Source organism: Ambystoma mexicanum, chromosome 12, assembly GCF_040938575.1.
Source record: "Ambystoma mexicanum isolate Mex_15411 chromosome 12, UKY_AmexF1_1, whole genome shotgun sequence".
Lineage (NCBI taxonomy): Eukaryota > Metazoa > Chordata > Amphibia > Caudata > Ambystomatidae > Ambystoma > Ambystoma mexicanum.
Genome location: NC_090936.1, coordinates 264915502 through 264937534, shown reverse-complemented (window position 1 = coordinate 264937534; position 22033 = coordinate 264915502).

Here is a 22033-nt window from a genome sequence, read left to right as displayed (position 1 = left end):
GCCATCTGTTGCCTATTTGCCAGATCTTGGCCTTCATCACATTTGTCCTGTATGTCTCCCATATATAAATACAAATATGCCGCTATCCTGGCAATCTTGTCGTACTCATCTTTGGCTTTAGGGGCCATATATAGTTCACTCAGGGCCACATGTAATGGACCCTGATCTCTCCATATGTCTGACCCTGTTGCAGTGATCTGGGGTGCGATTGCCTGCAACCACGCCACCTCGTCATGTTCAGACCATTCACCTCTCACAAATAGTTTATGTAAGAGGTTCTCTCTAGCTATCTCGATGTCTACCAGTGTCGCCATTCTGGAAATTGATTTCCTTCCTGACTTACAGAAGTTTGTATTTTATTTTGCAAAACAGACCATTTCCTTAGAGCGTTCCTTTGAGGGGTGTTTTTACAGCATAACACAGTGTGGTGATCCAACAGGATTTATGTATCCTATCAGTTAACACACTGTATCAAGCTGCACAAGTGATAGATCTAATCCAGAATCTCCGGCTCGAGCCCCCAATCTGTTAAGTGACTTCAATTCAGCAATCCCACTAAGTCAGTGCCTCATCTGGGACGCCCAAGGGAAGCCCTTATTTATATATTTTTATGACAAGTTATACTCTGGATGATAAACCCTTATATAACGCCCCTCTCTTTGAATCCCCCTGACCTCACTGAGCCAAGAAGTAGGTTTGTTTTGCACTTTAAAAGGTTTATTGAGAAAGTAAACAATATATATATATATATATATATCACACCTTTATGAATAAATTAATATTTGACACTTAGGCATATGACAGTGATCAACAATGGATGATGTTACACTAGCACACTGATTTAATTACTGAGGAGTTAGTATAGGGAGGATAAGGTAGCTGAGAATACTTTTATGATTTCAAGGAAATGCAATGATGAATAAAAATGCAGTACAGAAATAAACTGATAGGGTTTCACAAGAGATAATATGTTCACTTTTCCCCTTGTGGCAATTCACTCCCCCTCTATGCAATATAAGGAGATGGAAGTAAAGCACACAGTTTTCAGGAATACAATCACAATACAATACGAATTTCAGTTCCCCCCTAGCAAGCTTAGAGAAACAGGGATGGTTTTAAACACATGAAAAAGTACTTTTAAATGTGGTATGCAAGGAAGGGAAATATATGCTAAAAATGATTTTAATTCCCTGTAGGGGGTTCAGGGTAGGTGATAGCTATTTAAGATTAGTTCAAGTCACACTGGCAATGATTCAGGAATGATGATCAGAGGGAAAACGGATTTCAGCAGTTGCAAGCAAAAGACGGCCATTTTTGACAGGAGGTAATTTTTCAATTTGCGGCAATTTTTCCGAATGCATCGAGCACAATTACGGAAAAGGAGTAAAAAGTCGGTTTAGGGCTTGTTGGAATGCTTAGATTCTTAGCTTTAATATGAAAGTTCCCAAAGCACATGGTGGAATTTCTGGTTTGTCCACTTCCTCCAACTCAGGTGTCTCACAGAGGCACTGCTCCTCCCAGTTTCTTCCAAGAGGAAACCATTTACGACCCCTCCTAATTTAACATTTGCCTGAGCCAAGGAAAGCTCATTGTTCTGTTTCCTTGCTCCCAGGTGCTCCTCCCCTGATTCAATCAGAGAGGTGTAATCTCCTTTTGGTGGGAACAGCAGAAGGCAGCCAGGCCTGCGAATGCAGTGGCTGGGCAAGTTTCAACTCCTGTCGGGGGTAGTTGCCGGGCAGAATTCAATCTCGTCAAGCCAGGCTTCGGCCAAATGTCACTTTTGTTCCCAGTTTTTCTTCATTCAAATCAAACTTAGAATTTTTACACATGCAGCTAGAACGCTGATTCTAATTTCAAAACGATGACATTTAAACAGTTGCAACCTATGTGACACTCAAAAGTAGGTCACTCATTTATTTTAAACATTTCGATTTTAGTGGTTTTAAATCCAATTTCAGTTAAGCTGCTGACATCCACAGCTCAGCCAGTTTTGTTATAAACATTGCTTTGGGCTCTTCATCTTTCCAGATTTTGTATGCACATAAGACTACATCTGCCAAATGTCTGCTGGTGTTCAGTGAGATTTTTGAATATCTTGCAATGTTTAAAATAGGCATTTTTAGCTTGCATTTCAGAGAAACAAAGGTGATTTCAAAGCGCTTTTTGAGCTAACAGGCACTGCTGTTTTTCCTTTGGCACCACGTTTCACTCATGGCGCTTCTGGCCCACCACGCTCGCACTGGTGGGTGGCAGGTTAGGCGACCATTTTGGTGTGCGCAAAACTGTGCGGTTTTCCTGGATTCTGGCGCAAATGTGGGCTTTTCGGCCATCTTGGATTTTCTAAGCCCACAGCACCAAATGTTGCAGCATAATAACTTGAACGTGGGTCAAGACACCCAACAATACCATTCAGCTTGACCTGCATAGCTTCCTGAATCGCTGCGCACCAAGCATCGTCCTGCACTTACAGGGCAGAGTCAGAATAGTGCGTAGTTTCCTGCTCCTTGAGGATCCTAAAAAACTCCTTTACACCTGGCTGTGCATGCTGTACTCTGGTATTAAAGGAGGTTTTTTAGCGTCAACTACCACTGACCTGTATTTTTAAATTTATTTTATTAGCATTTTTGAAGCGCTCACACAGCCCAAGGGCATCAAGCCGCTCTTAAAGGAATATGTCTTAGTTGTGTATTAATAACGCACTTAATACCCAGAGGTCTGTGCTGCTTCACGTCATCTTGTTTCCAAGGTGAGCACGTTGCCGCTGAGCTATCCCTCGGAATACTTTGTATACTTTGGCTGCTCCTTTATAGGTTGCCAATGCTAATGAAGTGGGGTTAAGTTTCCACTTATAGAAAAGTTTAAGTGTACATAATTTTAGTTTCTTTAATTCCTGGGAGAACCATGAGTTATTTTGTATCACTTCCTTGCACCTTCTCTGCTTTAATGGAGCTAACATGTTAGAAATATTATCAAGATTAGCAGAGAGAGACTTTGAAAGCTTGTCATACGATTTAAGCTCAAAGAGGTCAACCAGTGGGCTCAGCAAGGGTTCAATCCGCTCCACAGTAAGGTTCATAAAATGTCTAGCTAACGCCCCATGAGCCTTTCCACCTTTCACTTTTCTGGGGAATCTCGCCTGAACTATAAATTTCACAAAGAAATGATCTGACCAAGGAAAGGGCGACACTTGAAAGTCCCCAGAAGCAACCTTGAGAGTGAATACTGAGTCTAGGGTATGCCCCAAGCAATGAGTGGGAACATGGATCTTTTGATCAAAACCCAGGTTAGGTAAAGCCATCTGCAGATCAATAGCTATTTTGTCTTCATCGTGCCCCAACCAGAAATTAAGGTCTCCCAATAATAAGAAGCTGTTGTTAGGTTTCAGGAAGGAGAGAAGGAAGTTAGATAGAGTCGTGACAAAATCCGTTGCCACGGAAGGGGGCCTATAAAGCAAAGGACATTAATAGTCGACTCAGCGTTGAATCCTATTTTAATATAAATGGATTCAACCCCGTCCATGATTTGGTGGCTAATTTCCCAAAAAGAAAGCGATGATCTAAAAATAAACATGACCCACCCACTTCTCCCGTCCCTCCAGTCTTGTCGAAGCATGCAGTACCCTTCAGGGATAGCTAAATTCAAGGAAGGATCCGCCACATTATGACCCCAAGTTTCTCTGATGGCACACACATCAATTTTATTGTCTTCAATGTAGGTAGCTACTTTCACTGCATGTTTAACCAGTGATCTTGTGTTTAGGCTTTGTTCTGATAGAGTTAGGTGAAGTATTAGCATACCAGTATGGAATGAGAACCATACTGGGTCATGAAGACGAATGTTGGTCTTTGAATTAACTGTTTGCCCTGCTGAAGAGGTTGGGGCTGCTGTATGAAGATGAAATTAAATCCTGTTTGCACAAACTCACCGGCTCTGTGTGATCTGTCATCATAATACCAGTCACGTTTATACACAAATATACCAAATAAACAACATCTTAAATCAACAGTGCTTTTTCAGTCTATCAGAATATGCTTCAATGTTTGGATGACCATTTCATTGCACAGTAGACAATGGCCATCTCCAATTGTCACCATTTCTCTAGATGCCAAGATTTCACTTTTGAGGACCAAATTAAGATGTGACCTAAAGAAGTCCATCCTTAGGTTTTTATCTGGGAAGTGCGTCCGGTATCTAGGAAGGTAGCCGCATTGCCTATCATATAGGGAACATGATTTTGCTGATTTTAAGCCAATCCAAATGCAGGAGAGCTGACTTGACACCCATCGGATTTGCAATCAGATATTCCCTTTTATGATTACACTTAAAAAGATATTTGATAACATAAGTATCCAGTTGTGTCAGGAATGAACATGAACCTTTATGCAACTCACAGTTGATGTACTCATACAGAGAGTTCACCAGTGGATTCACAATCGATCTACACAGGGAAACTATCTTCCAATCCATGTATACTTTCATAGATTGTCGAACTAGCTTGTATCGCAGATTCACAATTGGAAAAGACATAGGCAACTGTAGTGTCTTTCTCCAGATCGCACCTTCTATCTTGGCCCAATTTAGTATGGATGAATGTAAGCAAGACTCCAAACCATACAACAAAGACAGTATTACCTTCATTTTATAATATCTTATTATCAGAATACTGGAGAACTTTTTCCATTTGAACCCCCATCGTAGCTAGTTTGAATTCCAAATCTAGTTCCAAATGGCTTAACGTCTGGATTGGCCACAATTTAAGACCCAAATAAGTGACTTCCATTGCACGTGCCACCATTTGGTCCAATAGCTGCGACTTGAAATGGGGGGCGATCTTCTGAGGTCTTTTAGAAACCATGATTTTTTACTTCTGTGGATTAACCGACAGATCGTTCACCTTCGCATATTGACCAAATGCATTCAAGAGGCGTTAAAGGCCCTCTGGTGTATGATCCAGTAGGATAATGTCATTGGTGTATGCAATCCAATGTATGGATTACCTGCCGATCTTGGGGCTAACCAGAGAGTGGGAATTTAGGGAATATGTCAGATCCGTTCAATATAGATTGAACAGAAAGGAGGGGTGACAATACACCCTTGCTTAACCCCCCTTTCAGTGCGTACTTCTCGCGATAGATCTCCTTTAGTGTTCAGTTTGCATATGATTATGATTGGTCATTTATAACGCACTTAATATCCGGCGGTTTCTAAGCGCAGACCTAGGGATCGGACCTGTGTTGCTCCGCGTAGCCGAGCCTGTTGCCCCTGAGCTCCCACTAGCGCCACCTTGCTTAACCAGAAATAAAAAATGTATCACTGTAGAGAAAGTGATCCCAGCTATATTACCGACCCTTAACGCTCTATCAGCTAATCTAAACCCTAGCATCCTAGTGCAAGAATTTAATACTATCATGCTCACTACCCTAGATAAAGTGGCTCCTCTCAAACTTAGACCAAGCAAACTGAAAGCTCATCTAAACAAATGGTTTACTCCACAGCTAAGAGATTTACGCATTCTGAAAAGAAAGAGCGAAACCACCTGGAGGCTCTGCCCATCAGTCGATAACAAAGCTAAACTATCCACTCCCTCCTCACTTTACAAAAAAGAAGTTTGCCAGGCAAAACGTAACTCATATGATGACCGCATAGCTAAATCTAATTCCAGCATGAAAGAGCTTTTTTCCATTCTAAAGGAACTCGAGTCTCCCATCGCCATTCAGGACACCTGTACCAAGGACAAACCTTGGTGCACGGATATCCAGCAAGCTTTAGCAAATAAAATTATCACACTCCAAAATAAAATCCAGCAAAAAAAAGAAGTACTCAAAATTCAGGATTTGCCTAAAATGCCTCACACCAATAACCCACTGGCGCACAGCAATACCTTCCACTTCTCCAAAATGACCACCTAGGAAGTAGAAAAAGTTATCCTATCGCTTAAACCATCAAAATGTAAAGGTGGCATTTGCCCGGCACAGTTAATAAAAGACGCTGCCAGAGAATTATCTCCCTTTATCACTAAATTGATTAACGCCTCCTTCACCTCAGGCACCATCCCTGGCAACCTTAAACAGTCCTGGGTACTCCCCCTCCTTAAAAAACAGACATTAGATCCCTCATCCCTACTAATTACCGCCCTATTACTACGGTACCGTTTCTTCTTAAGATTCTGGACAAAGCCGCGTACAACCAAATTCAAAAGCACCTAGAATTACATAACCTATTAGGAGAAAGACAATCGGGCTTCCGTCCCCTACACAGAACAGAAACTGCCCTCATTGACTTGAAATCTCAAATTGATGAGCTGAGAGACAAAGGGAGAACAGTACTCCTACTACTCCTGGACCTCTCAGCTGCCTTTGATTTGGTGGATTACAAAGTCCTCTGCAGTCACCTGGACTCCGCCGCCCATTTCTCCTCGGAAGCCATTGGATGGATCAAGTCATTCTTGAGCGAGAGAACAATGAGAGTCTTCTCCCCCTCAGCAGCGGCAGATCCCACCCCTATCTCATGTGGTGTTCCCCAGGGCTCTTGTGTATCCACAACTCTATACAATATCTTCACCAAGCCCCTGTTTGATGATCTGGACCATCTTGGTATCACCTACACTAATTATGCAGATGATACACAGATCCTCCTCCCGCTTTCTGGGGATCATGCGAAAGACACGGAATGGGTGAACAAGGTATACCTTATCATCCAGGCATGGATGGCCACTCACGGCCTTTGTCTAAACGATGATAAGACAGAGTTGATTATCCCGGGTACCCAAGCCAATATCAAAAAACTAGGACAGGAATTCTCCTCATTCAACATAGATGGGAACATCATCCAAGTATCCAAGGATGTAAAAACCCTGGGATTCTATTTTGATTCTACCCTATCAATTGATAAACAGCTAAAATCCCTTGCCTTCTCCACGGCCTACACGTGCAAACTGATAAGAGCCGGTAAACCGTTTCTTTCCAATAAGAGTTGCCTAAGCCTGGCCAGAGCCTTAATTCTCTCCAGAATTGATTATTGTAATGCTCTATACTCTGGAGCTAATAAAAAAATAACCCAAAGACTACAAACATTACAAAATAATGCCCTGAGAGCAGCACTAGGCATTTATAAAAGATCCCATATCTCTTCCGCCAGATGCCATCACAACTGGCTGACCACGGAGAACAAAATAAAACTCAAGATGCTATCCCTGACCCACAAAGCCCTTAATAACTCTGCGTCTAGTTACCTGACTGACAAATTCCACAGGAGAACATCTCTTAGACCAACCAGAGTTGTCAATTCTAATTGCTTGACAATACTGAACTTTAGACTCACTACTATTGGAGGAAATAGCTTCCCGGTAAAGGCTGCTAAAGCTTGGAACTCACTACCACAAGACCTTAGAGCGGACCTGCCCTACCTTTGTTTCAGGAAAAAAGTCATTCAATTCCTTACCTCGACTGACCTCAATTGACCGGTGTTACCTACCTCCTACTGGTATTAATCACTAGACCTTCACTCTATACAGCTGTAATTCTGATTGACCTACTTGAACCTGTATATTTTGTAATTATTTGTATGACCTTATTGTATTTTCTAATGTACATTTTGGTATGATGTAACCTGTAAGTTTTGCATTTTTTTGCTACTGCGCCCTGCTACCCCTGGGTCTGGCGCGCACAAAAAGTGAATAAAACAAACAAACAAACAAGCTATCCTCCCGAGTCTCACTCTAAGGTTAGTATCCTCATGCATATTCATCAACATTGCCAGTAATGGTCTAGGCAGGCCCCAGAAATCTAATTTCCACCATAAACGTTGTCTGGTAATTGCATCAAAGGCCTTTGATAGATCAAGGCACGCCCATATTAAAATAGGGCAATTTTTCTTCCATGAGTTATTCGATACAATTGAAATAACCAGGCTGTTCAATGAGGTGTGCAAATCCTTCACAAAACCTGTCTGGAATTTTGGAATGATCTTTTTCGCTTTGACCCTTTCCTAGGGCTTCAAGCACGGGACTGGTGAAGATCTGGCCATCAGGGTCCAGCAAGGTGATCGGGTGGTAGTTGGCAGGATCAGCTCGATCGCCCTGCTTGTAGATCAGTATGATTATAGCCAATTTCCAAGAATCTGCAAGCTTTTGCCTAGTCAATATTTTGCTAAATAATTTTAGCAGGATCCCAGACCAGAGCCTTGTAGTCCCCTTCAATATTGTATTTGTTAAGCCCTAGAGGAAGAAGATTTTTTAGTAAGATCTTCGATTAAGTGTTCATTCAGGGTCAATTTCCAGCTCTCATCCTTCCTCAGTTTATAGCTTTCAATGTCTGCCCTTTTATATATATTACCTAAGAATTCACACCAGGCAGTTTCAGAGATAATGTAACTTTGCATCTCGTTTTGGAAACTCATAGTATTATTAACTAGGGCCCAAAAACAGCATGAACTGTTGTCATGCAGGGTTTTTAGCATCATCTCTGCATCTATCTGTTCCAGAGAATACCTATTAGCGCTCAACCACCCTCTGTAGTTGTTACGCAACCTTTTTACCTCAATGATGTAATGAGGATGTGATTTGGAAAAATCTTTTCCCAAGTTTCGTATGGAAGCCCTCAGCGCTCTTTTCCGCGGACAGGTTTCTACATCATAAACATGGGAATAATTGAAGAATTTCATCTTAGACAACTGTTCTGGGGGATCAAGCTCCCAAAGGGAATCGACAAAATTTGAAGGTGAGCATACTCGCAGTAGCTCCTTCTCTGAGGAGTTCTCCAAGACTCACTATTGTTTAATATTCAAGCTTGCTCCATTATGTTTGAATTTAAACACCCTATTTCGGGATTGATTCACAGTTATTTTTGTTGTGGCAAATACACCCTAAATCCTGATTTAAGGCTATCCTTCCTGTCAGCATTTTGTGGTCACTAGAGCCCTTATTTCTTTACTGGAAACTTAGACACCCACCAAATAGATTCCTTGACAGAAATAAGTAATCTATTGTTGATCCACAGGTGTCGCATGTCCAGGTGAGAGCTGGTGGAATATCACCTATTTTAGAGCCATTCTTCATTATTAGATCCCAACCTGCTAGAAATGATACCCATCTCTTGCCATTTAAAGTTGGTTGCTTATTTAAAGGAGCTACTCCCAACCTTGTTGTCCTGATACACTGGGAGTTAAAATCACCTGCTAAAATTATTCTTAATGAACCATAATCAGTTTTTATCCTCAGCAGTAATTCTGACAGAGATTCCCAAAAATCTGTTAAAATGAAAGAGGCAGGGTTGGAGTAAACATTCACTACTGCAATCTTATTGAGAGGGTAGGCACCTGTTAGGGTCACCGGCGAGGTCATTTGCTGAAGTCACTAGACGTTCTAAATTTTAGCTGATAGCTGATTGGACGGCTATAATTTAGCCACCAGTAGGTCGTCCACTTTCCCCTTTATTCACTAATTGTTCGATCATTAGAAAACCATCTCCTGGAATAGAATTATATTATGGCTGCTAAATAGGTGTTCTCTCATCCCCTTGGTAGTAAAGAAAGTCGAACCCTGTGTATTGTATCCAACACCTTAAAGTCGTTATTTACTAAAGAGCATTTTCAGAAGCCCTTAGCTTCTCAACAACTTGACCTATTTTGCCCGGTAACATAGCTCACATTTTGTTTTAATCTCCATAGAGACATTTCCCTCCTCTATTGATGGCAACTGGAGTACTGTTGTCCCATCCAAAGGGGAAACTAGTGCTTCTTCATGGTGTTTACCAACTCAAGTGTCTTCAGTCTTAGATACTTTATTTTCATCATTCTTAATCAGGTTGATTGATATTTCGAGTCCCATTCTTTGCAGATCTGGGGTGGCCGCCAATAATGCATCCACACCCTGGCAAGTTTTCAGTCCACGTTCTGCAATATGAATACAATCTGTGCGTGGAAATCGAACATATTCGATATCTATCGATGAGAAGAGATATAATATAGGGATCTTCTTTAGAACCGATAGAATTCTACTGCGATTAAGTGCCCTTTTGTCACCACCCTTCCCCCATATCTTCAGCCATACTCTCGATATGGTGAACACTTAATACAATGGCATAGGGTTAAACTTATTAGAGGATGTGCCTTCTTGCCCTGAAACAAAGTTGCAGTCTCCATCACTATTACTGACCCCCAATGGTTCCCCAATAGTTGGCCGTATAGTATTGATAGCCGCTTTAACGATTGACTTTGAAGAGGTCGACCAATCTCTTAGAATGTCTCTAGAATTTGTGCAGGAGATATTGAGTGGATTGTCCCAACTTTATCTGGATGAAACGCCTTATATTTCCTGCTCCGATACAAAATTGGCTCCAATTATTTTTATTTCACCACTCCATCTGTCTGCGTTCCTGAGGTTTTAGTGTTCACTATACCTCTGCAGTTCTTATTTTCCGCAGATGACCTCAAATCCAGTTTACTCGTACTATTAGAGCTGGACATCGGGTTCACGTAAACTCTTGTTTTTTTTTATCCTATTGAATATTGGTTCCATTTTCACAGATAAATCGGTGGCCAAATCACATGATGTACTATCAGAGCACCCAGACACAGTAGTACTTATCACTTTGTTTGAGACTGATGTTAGATGCTGTAATCCAGCCTTTGTTGGGTGTTCCTTTTTCTGAGAGCTTAGGTTTTGATTTAGGGTTGGAGTCAATTAGCCTTCCCAAAAGTTTGCCTTAATCAAGATTTTTATTTTTGGGCCTCGTGATTTTTAGGTTTAGCAACCTGACTTGAGCCAGATATCGCTGTGCTACGGTTAATTGGCTCCTTATTATTGGACTTCTTGTTGCTTTTATGAGTCTTCTGACCCCTGCGCCCAACTTCTAAATGGGCTGACAGATTTGGAGATTTAACCTTTGTCACCTCCAACGGATCTACAATTGATCCTTCCCATATCAATGAGTTATGTGCTGCTTGCCCAAGAAGTCTGAACTCCACTAAAACAAATTTGGAGAGGGGCGTGTCATCCAGATCTGAGGAATAATAGGTGGGACTGTGCTCCTCTGCGACTGCAGCCACTACCAGACTGGTGTAGCCCATCTGTATGGCCACTTCCCAGCATGTCATCCTAATTCGTGACCTCAGCCGCAGCAACAACTTGTAGCTCACCAATTTTATTTTCTTGTCTTACGACTTCCACTTTCAGATCTTGTATTATTGTATTTAATACCGTCTTTAGACCCACCAGAGTCGATCCAGTGTTACTATCCTCTTTGTGTAATGCAACAAGGTGCCTGAATGCACCGGTACTTTGGTTTTCTTCATCTCAAAGACGTTGACTAATGATGTTAAAATGAAGTTCAGGGCAGGTAGAGTAGCAGATGGTTCTTTTTTTTTGTTTGGGCTTCATTAAATTCCTTTTCAATTACGTCAGCCCTTGGTGTCAACTCGAGTTGAGTCTGAAGAGCGCCTGGAGGATTTGGAGTTGGGGTTGGTGAGATCCTGGCCTGCTGAAATGGGCTCTTATAGAAGACCGGAATAGGAATAGATGGATATAACAAGGAGCCCTTTTCCAATTCACCACTTTGCAGGTCCAAGCTGTTATTGGGTGCTTTTTCAAAGAGGTTGCCTAAACTCCAACACTTGCTTGCTTTGAAACATTCATTTATATTCTTCTGTATGTTTAATGCTATGAGCGTATATCCCAAACCACCAAACAATATTGCCTTTAATTGAAAGGTAGAGTTTATTGGAGTATGAGGTAATGATCGTTCAGTCAGGTCCAAGCAATTGTTGTGGTCATGATGGTTTCCATTAAAATACACCTGTGCCTTTGTCATTGTTGTCACTGTTGTTGGAACATTCATTTCATCCCTTCCCCTTCCACATGGTTTACGTGGCCGTGTTCCTCCTCAGACCCAAATACATTGTCCAATTCCAGCGCTCTTTGATCATCAGCCAATGCGCCGTTGCGCAAGCAATATGCTTTAGTCATTTTGCGTGCCTATAAACCACACCAATTAGAGCACGGAAACCGATCCTCCAAGGTCTGCAGTGGCTGCCCAACAGCGGAGACAAAACCACGGAAAGACAAAAAAACACAGTCAGACACGCGCGAAATACACAGGGTTCATAGTGTTGATGCTTGTTAGAGCCTGTTGGTGCTTGTAAATTGGTGGCGTTGGGATATGAACAAAGGTGTGGCATAGAACATTGCCAACAAGCGTTTAAATTGTGAGGCTTATGCAGGACCTTTCAGGACTCTCAGTACAATCCCACGCAGTTAAAGATTGTTAGCTAACCGGGATAGTAGCCCAATAATCACTGCCAGATGAAGTGCAAAGTCTCCTGGAACACGTGGTGCAGAGGGAGGGTCGCCTGCAGCACATAAAAAGCCAAGCTCACTTCCCACACGGCGTCACCTCCTCTCTGCAGCAAAGCAAAGGGAGCTGGCAAAGACAGTTTTCTCTCAGTGGCACCTGTCAGCAGCTCAAAGTCAGCTGGCAAAAGCAATTCACTCAAACCTCTGAGACACTGAGGCAAACTGCCAAGCCACTGTCGCCACTCGAGCAGAACAGAAGGCACATAAATATGACTGACAATAAAAACTCCAACACCACACTCAGCAACTTCCTCACGTGAATAAGTGAATGGAAGACAGCCAATTACCTAACTTTACCCAGGCAAAATGGAAATAATGATAGTCTTACACACATCACACAGTCAACTTAGTAGTCAAAAAGTGCTTCTACCTTCTCTGCTACATATGACAGATTATGCCCTACCTCTCCTTCTCACACAGATGCTGGCCGTCATCTTCCTGATTCTTTGAAGAAAAAACTACACAAATAACATTTACCTTGGTATGCCGGACTACCACACGAAAAACTTCAGGGGATCGATCAAAAGCACAGCAGCTTAACTACCACTGAGACTCAACCGAGGGGAACGTAACCCACGGCTCTAAGAGCACTCCACCTGCTAACAGTCCCAAAAGGATCCAGTTCAAAGGCCTCTGTATCTCCCACAGAGCACTTGAAGGCTAAGGAGCAGAATTCCTCCAAACTCCCACTCTATCAACCGACCAGAGACTGAAGGTCAAGAAACAACAAACTACTAGAAAACAGAAGATTTTACAGAGAATACATTAAGGCTCTGCTTTTTCCACTGTTATGGACAAAAACTGGAAGGTGCTACCAATGGAAATTCACATCCTAGAACATCCTAGAATACAATGCACAATACTCAGGAAGCTATAATGACTAGAAGCCAACACATCAGGGAACCAAAGAAAACATAAAAGAATGCCTTCTATGTCTCCCTAAATATCTTAACGTCAATACAGAACATCTTCATGCATCAACCACTAAAGCAAAACACCTCTAACCATAGCACACAACACGTAAAACCAATACTTTGTAAGCACTAGAAAAGTCCTAATAACATTTGTCATCTTTTGACTAACCCCACTTTCTCTGCACCTTACTCACCACAGACAAATGCAAAGCAGCCAGAATCACACAGATTAAAAAAAATACCCTCTTCACAAACTTTGAACATCAAAAATGTACACTACTAACTACAACCTACACCTACATACTCAGCCCCGGCCAATACACGTCTGCACTATAAGCACGAGGACTCCCTGTTAGGAAAGATTTTCTCTTCTGCACCTTTCCCTCCATTGATTTCAAAGGGACACCCTTTGTTTTGATTATTTTTGAACTTATCCTGACTCTTTGAAGGGAAGTAAAACCTTCATCTTCAATTCCCTTCCCCTTTGTTCATTGTTCTGGGGAACTGATAGTCTATAAGACTGTCTGTACTGAGAAACTTAGTTTCTTTTTTGGATTCCTGTATGTTGTATATTGCACGCAGTAGCTTACAGTGCAGTGAAATAAGGATAATTTGTATCTCCTTAACCTTTGTTAACATTTTTACCGTTTTTATTTCATTATATTTGCACACTTTTGCATTATCATGAATGGCTACCAAAGGTGTCTAGCACCCCAAAATGGCTGTGTCACAAGGTTTGCTGCATGTTCTTTGTCCATATTATAGATTGGCCTTCTTTCTGCCCTCTCATGTGAGGAAATCCCATATTAGGTCTGCTGCTTTCGTGGGCTATTGAGCCGTTGCATGTGCGAGTCACTGGGAGGGGGCTGGGACTGTCTGATCACAGTCCACATCCCTTGGTGCCAAAGAGTATGCTGCTGGGTGGATGTGAAACCAGTAGTTGTCTCTGATTTGACAACTACTGGATGTTTGAATGTGGCAGATCCTTACCATTGGTGGGCTTGTGCTTGCTTATAGCCCCAATTCTGTATCAGAGGAGGACTTCTACAGCCATTCTTCTGATCTACGCTGGAGCCAAGATTCCAGTGAAAAATAGCAGCCAACTGACGTCTTGAGGACGACTTCTGCAGTAGATCAGCATCCTCTCCAGTCATTGGCCCAGTGATGCCCTGCTCCTCTGCCTGATCTCTGAAGAACCTCTTTGGTGCTTAAGCCCTTGGACTAGTGGGACCAGCTAGTCTTAAGGCCAGCTTGAGGTTGCGTGCCCCAAGTGCCTTTTCAAGTGTCCCTGGACTGGCTGGTGGATTGACCAGCTCCCTCGTGGGCTACCTCGGTGCAGCTGTCACAGTTCTGTGTTAAGCCTCAGAACCTTGGTGTTCGCCTGCTTGTGCCATAAGTCACCCTTTCCTGACATTTCAGCATCCTAGCATCAAAGGATGATGTATTGGAGTTGCTTCTGGGACTGCACCTGGAATATAACTTGTCTTCACCTGCAAGTGGTGCCCGACGTTGGAACCCATCTTCATCCATCGCGTGAAGTATCCCGAAGGGGTCTGCAGTGCAGCAGTCTGCATTGTTCCTCATTCTGGTATTGCATCTTGCAGTTGGACCCGACCGGGAGAAGCAATAAAATCTGCAACCCCTGGGAACTCCTCACCCTAAGAAATGCGTCCCCAGTGATTACCGGATGATCCACAGTGTGACCTGGGAAAATCAGAGTAGGGGAGTAAGTGAATTTACCCGTTCCTGCCCAACCCTGTTCTCCATAGGGGAGCATTGGCTGCAAAGCCCTTTATCCCCTAACTCCCTCTGCTTACCTTTGGCCGTCAAACCTGGGTCAAGGATCCTACCCCTGGGCTATCCTTGGGACTGTGATTGAGAGGAGAACTTACCTCTCTATGGACCAATATTTCAAATAGTTTAGAACTGTTTTAAATACCACCACAAGACCATTGCATCCTTTCTGAGAATACCTTCCATGGAGAAACCTGTATTGGAACCTGTGTCACTTGGGTACTAGGCACCAGACATCTTAGGGCATTGTGTTTTTATACATTGACTGTCTAGGCTAAATTATTGTGTGTTATTATGTATGAACTTTCTGAGGCCTTAGACCACTCTCACTCGCTCCTGAGACTAAGCCTTGACTGCTCTTTCAGGGTACTGTGAGAAAGGCACGGTGCTCAGAGGTGGACACAGACACAAGTATACAAGTTTCGAAAAACTTTATTTATAAGAATGGGGCTTGAAGAATGCCTAACTTCCCCTTTTCTAAAAAGAGGTAGTCTCGACCGTTAAAATAAAGAAGAATGGTTAGTCCAAAACGTTCAGTTAGTACAAAACAGTTCACAAAAAGGCAGTTCAATAGTTTTCTTATTCAGCACAGTTCATGTACTTCTATCAGGCTTCCATCACCTGATTCCATGCTCTCTAGTATAACACAGTTCTGTGTTAACAATGTTCTCTTTCTCAGGCTTCCTTTGCCTGATTCAATGTTTTCTAGCATAGCACTATTCTACTTTAATAATGTTCCTGGGTGGATCTTTCCGCCTTTCCTCACTGGAGCATAGGCCCTCTTTACTTGTTCATCATCCAAGTATATTAGGATAAAAATCCATAAACCAGCATTAAAAACAACCTTGCACAACAACATTGCACCAATACTCACAGAATTAAAAAGAGGGACCTGGTAAAATATCTGTATGCGTCATGTTAAGAGAGAGATACAATTAGATTAAAATACAAATTCCATTTCAGTCATCAAGCAGTTTCTTCCACCGGTACCAGGCTTTTGTCCAAAATTCTAGACATCCCCATGCCACTGGGGTAGGTTCTGCTCACAGCGAAAATATCAGAGCAGGTCTGGCTTGAATAACGCCGGCATCTCTGAGCAATGGTACAATGGTCCTGTTTCTAATGTCTTGATAGAAAGGGCAGTATACTTGTTACGTTCAACTGGTTAGTATTTTACAATACAGTATTTCATCATCTTGATACACGGGGTTCCCTTCCGCAATATTCCGTCTTTCCTTATGCGGTTTATGTCGAAGACTTTCGAAACTGCACAACTTTACTTATTCCCATGCCTGACCCCTCCAACACTGTTGCATTCTTGTTATCGCATTCCTTATACTCTCTTAGTCTTTCCTGAAACGTGCCTTCTAGCACCACAACAAGTTTTGCTTCCTTGTCTCAAACGTGCTTCTTAGCACCTCAACGAGTTCCACTCTCTTGTCAATTCATTGAATCACTCAGTTCTCTTTCATCCAATCCCCATGAGGATCTTGCTTCACTCAATATTCTCTTCCGTAGCCTTTCCCGTCGGCTTTCACTTCCAGCAACTTTATTCAACTCGCTTTTCACCTCCGTGATTTTTTGTTTAACTTTTGCATTTCACAGACACTTTTGACAATGCAGTATTCCACAGAAACCTCTGTTACTTTGTTTCATCACAGTTCAAAACAATGGAAGCTTCTTAGGCGTATCCTTGCTTGCAACTTGACAATCATTTGTGTAGTTACGAACTAGGGCTCTTTGATCACTTTGAACTTACTGGCTGTACTTTAACAAGGCATCCTCTGCGATTCTTTTATCCAAGGTCATGGTCACTTCCCTCCAGCTCCTCCGACCTCCCTGGGGAGCTTTGCTGTCCCAGGGAAACAAGCAATCTCTTGGCACAATGTTGGGAGAGATTAAACAGTTTCTCAGCTTCCTTTGATGAACCCTTTTGGCTTCTAGAAGACATGGCTCCCTCGCCACGCTTTCTCCTGCTTCAACTTATAGCATCTCAGCATCCTGTTCTCTCAAGCCTGGTTCTCAATAGCCTCTGCTCAGCTGCTCGCCATGTCGCCTGCTCTCCTTCTCAAAGTTGCCTTTGGCTTCCTGGCTTTTCATCCTCCCTTTTTGAATATGGGTTCCACCTTTTATAGTTCGGTTCTCAATTGGATTCAGGCATTTGCGATTGTAGCGAAGTGCCTGACTTTGCCTGTCCTCATTCGAGGGACATTCATAAAAAGAGAAAAGTCATTTTGAGTGTAGGTTTTCCATCATAATGTTATTATAACGGGAGAAACATTGAGGGATCTGGGGAAACCAATGGTCTGGCTCACAGTAGGCTGATGCGATGTTGGGAGGGGGTTATTTGAAAGGGGGGATACCATGTCTCATCCTCGGGTAATCCCTCCCCAATCCCAAGGGACTCCCTACCCAGGAGATCCTCCCTCGCTAGTCCTCCCCCAGAGTCGGGTTCCAAAAGCAAAGGCCCTCCCCTGGCCACCTGTTTGGAAGATCCCCCCAGAAGTGGGAAGGGAAAAACTCTTAGGTTTTTCACAGTATCTTGATTGGGTTTGGCTAAACCCTGAGAGACTCCCTGTTCACCACAACTAGGGTGGCCTACTAAAATCTTCCCCCCAGGGTTGATTTAAAAAATCCACCTTAGCACAACCCTCTGAACGCAAAGCTTTCAATGCTTCCTACACTTCTCAAATAGAAATCTTACAAGCATGTAGAGCTCACGGTATTTCTGATCTGCAATCTCAACACAAAGCACTGCAATCTTGCCTTTACCTCTCCTCTCAACTAACCAAACCTACTAACTCCCTTCCAGATCTGCCAGAGCACCTGGAAACCATGTAAATGGCAGTGGTGGCTGGAACAAATCCTAGTACCATAACATAAACTGCACCGTGCATTGTCAGGCTACAAACAGTAGGCCTCCCCCTAAATCACACACGCTGCAGTGTACATGGCCAGTCTTTACACAGCAGGTATGCCCCCTCTAATAATAAACCCTGCGTATGTGGCCCACCTATAGACATCAGCACCATGCTCCTAAAATGCCTATTTTAGAAGTGTTGTGCGAAGTTTGGTAAAATTAAGGCAGTCACGGCAGGAGACTGTGCATCCTATGTTTTGTGCTGGTAATGTACTCTACCCTTGGATCTCGGCTAGCAACGTTGTGGACTGTACCTAGGGCCATATCCGCAGCACCTGTGCATGTTAGCACACACATTGTGTGAAGTTGGGCAAAGTTGAGGCAGTCACGACAGTCTCGGCAGGAACAAGAGAATAGAGAAGTGCACCGCAGGCTTAACTGAAGAAGGTCGGGGAGTGCCAGCCTCTATAGTTTATCTCACTGAGTGTACAGCAATGCCCTCGCAAAGAAAATATAACCTGAGTGTCCAAAATAAAACCAGCATTGGCAATGGCAATAGTTTCAGCATTTACTGCTGTTGTTTGCATTATGCACTTATAGGCACCAGGGTGCAAGGAGGGGAGTGCAATGTTTTAAAGGAGGATGCGATAAGCGGTGTGCAGGTGTGCAAGAAAATGAGAAGGGAAATAGAGCACGGGAGTAAGCTACTGATAGAGGGTGCCATCGATGATGAGCAAGAAGAAATATGAGCGAGAAAGGGTGAGAGCAATTTATAATCCAAGTGATGGGTCACCAGTTGGAAACCACAGGAATGGCAGAGGGGCCACCCAATTAACCCGAAGTTCTGAACCAGAAGTCACATTTTCACACAGAAGCCATTTTTTACCTAAGTGATGGGGTTACCAGTTGAAAAACAGGGGAATGGCAGAGGGCCACCCGTGGGTTATTCAACAAAGACGGGGAACTCTTAACTCTGGATTCACCCATTGTATTCCTTGCGACCTGGCAACACAGATCCAACCACCCAGGCTAATCAGATCTAAGTCATTCACGTAACCCAAGCCCCTGATACACAAGTACCTTGGTCTCCCACGTCCTGGGGATTGGAGCAGAGGTTTTGACTAGAAGAGAACGTTTCAGTTTCTGGTAATATCTATATATTCACCAGCAATGCAAATTGTGGTGAATCGAATCACCTGCAATATAACTATTAAGTAAATGGTGACGCTAAACAAATAGCGAAAATGATACGAATATATAGCACACTGCATGGCATGCAGGTCGATTCCAGAGCGGCTTACCCACATGGTGCCTTACTTTCTGACAACATTGTATTGAAAGGGGTGGGCGAGGAAATTACACTTTGTCAAAGCACAGTGGGGCTTTAGAGTGCACAAGCTGCAGTTATGCATGAAAGTATCCCAAACATTCAATAAAAACTGCTTGTTCACTTTTCGGACTGTGCATAATACCTAGGCGATGATCAGATCGCATCACATGCTGTAGCCATGGTTCGGCCATAGTGCGAGGCTCGCTTTGAAGGCTGTACTTAATCAAGGCACAGGTCCAGCCAAGGGCTCCAATCATTCAGGTGCTCATATATATAGCTATTTGACAGTGGTAATCCTCTGGATAAAAACAGTGGGTGAGTGGTTATCTGTAATTTCAGTGTAGGGCGCCTCTCCCAGAGGCTCAATGACGGAGAAATTGCAGCTCCTGGCATCAGTGTTGGAAAGTGCACTGCAGGACCTCAGTGTTAGCACATGAGCATCTCCAGAGACTCACGCCTCTCAGTGTCGGAGACTTGGAGGAGTTTTTAGGTGAATGGCGCTGCAGCTCGCCCCATCGGATCCTCCGTGCTTGGTGAGAATCAGATCACACGCCCATGCTCCCTCATAGGTTTCTCCCAATTCTGTCTGTTTGGCCCTCTCAGACCCACCACACAGTTACTCCCTGCCTGCTGGCCCTCTTTCTCATGCCCCTCCCCTTCTATCCTTGCATGAGCTCTTTCAAAACCACCCCCCTACTCTCTTGTCCTACCCCATCTTCTCCTGCCCCCTGAATGGCCGGTTAAAGGCAATAGAAGTATTCCCAGACTGCTACCAGATGGGATGGGACTCCAGAGAATTGCAAACAACCACTCCTCAGTAATATACTGCGTTATTGTATTGTGTTGCCAGCATGTACAAGAGGTGTAGGCACTAGACACAGGGGTAACCTGTACACCCTGCATGATCAAAGATGCACATTTTTCCATATTATATTTCTTAATCATATTCATAAACATTTACGTATAATTATCTACAGCTTCTCAGTGCCCCTCTCGTTTTGCGTGTCGTTATTAGGTTGGCACTGGCAGGTAGTCTGCTGCTCCTCTGCAGTATTACAGTTCCTCCCTAGGAATGGGTGGACTGGTGGGCATGCAGTATGAAACTCCAGCCCAGTTTAAGACTAGGCAATAGTCCAGGGCGACACACTCTAATGCTCCCTCCAGATCATAAACATCGCCTGACAGAGTATAAGGGGGGCACTGGGGGAACGCAAAGCGTTTCCCCCCGGGGTTATTTTGGGCTCTGCACAGGCCAATGAGCTGGCCTGCGCATAGCGCGCCTACAGGGGCATTTAAGGGGGCAGGGAAGGTTCGGGAGCAGGCGACGACGGTTAGGACGATCATTTGTCCAGGTCGCCTGCTCCCGAGCCTTCCCCGAGTTGGGCCTAGGTTAGGGCGTGGTGCTGAGGTAGGAAAGATTGGATTTTCAGCTAGTGTTAGTTTGGTGGCGGGTAGGCATAATTGATAGTGAGGGTGTGCATTTCTTGGGGATTTCTGTACTGTCAGGTGTGCTGTAAATAAAGCACACCCAACGCTTACCGGCATTTCTTGGCGGGGGGTCGTAGCTGGTCGTCGCTGCAAGTGTGTGGCAGCCCCAGCGGGGTGGCAATCTCCAGCAGCGTGGCACATCCGTTTGGTTTTAGGCAGCCCCAGAGGGGCTGTGTTGCAGGGTAGTGCAACGATAGGGTCCTGTGGCTGGCCGGCCCACGTGCGGCAGAACAGTTGTTTAGTTGCCTCGGTTAGGGGATGGTTAAAAGTTCGGGAGAGCAGAGAGGTAGGAAGGAGGGAGTTCGTGCGTCGGCTGTGGAGCAGGGCGTCAGCCGCTAGGGGGAAGTGCGAAGCCCTTAAAGTGCCACACACCATTTAAGAAAGGCTAGCGCATTCCCCTTTTAAGTGCAGAATGTCAGGGTTTGCATTTCCCAGCGGTTTTAGGGGCAATCCGGAGTGCCAGGGCTATATAAAAAAATAAAAAATAGGATAATAATAAGGAACCAGCAGTTAGGTGATTATAGCCTGGTTGTCTGAGGGGAGGGGGGCCATTAAAAAAAATATATATAATTAAATATATAGCGCAAATGGTAGCTATTTAGAAGAGGGTTAGCTTATTGGGGGCCAGGCTTCCTCTTCTGTAGGTCTTATCCACTTTTGCAGGTCTTTTGTTTGGGTTTGGGGGCATGGCATTGTCCTGCCCCCCCACTTTTTCTAGGGTAGGCCACGCTAGGGGACATTTGTTTAGCTCGGGGGTCTTTTTTGGTAAAAGGCAGGGCAATGCGCAAGTGAGCAGTTTTACTGTTTGTTTCTAGGGCAGGAAATGCAAGGATATATATTTTTGCACCAAGTTTGAGTATTACTGGGCACCATGGTGGGGCAAGGTGGCAAGAGGAAGGGATTGGTGGATGCCAAGGCACTGAGGGAAGCTTTGGAGATTAGTGCTTTGGAGAATAGTAGCAGGGCATTTCCCGTGAGGAGAGGACACTTTCATTCTTGCTGCTGCCTTTTTTCAACGTGCGCTGGGAGTTCTAAGAACTCGCGCATTTCGTATTTCCAACTCGCCTGCACGCTCGCTTCCAGGAGGAGGCGGAGCGCTGTGCTGTCACGTGACTCATCACCTGACCTACCCAGGCACAGAAAACAGAGCCCAGCACACCCTTGCGGCGTTAAGCCCGAAGGAGTAAAGGCTGCTGGCTGTTGTGCGGCTGTTTGGCGCTGGAAGTGCCCACAACGAGGATATTGCTTCCCTCTCTTAGTGACAAGGCCGAGAGGAGCTGCACAACGATGGGTCGCTT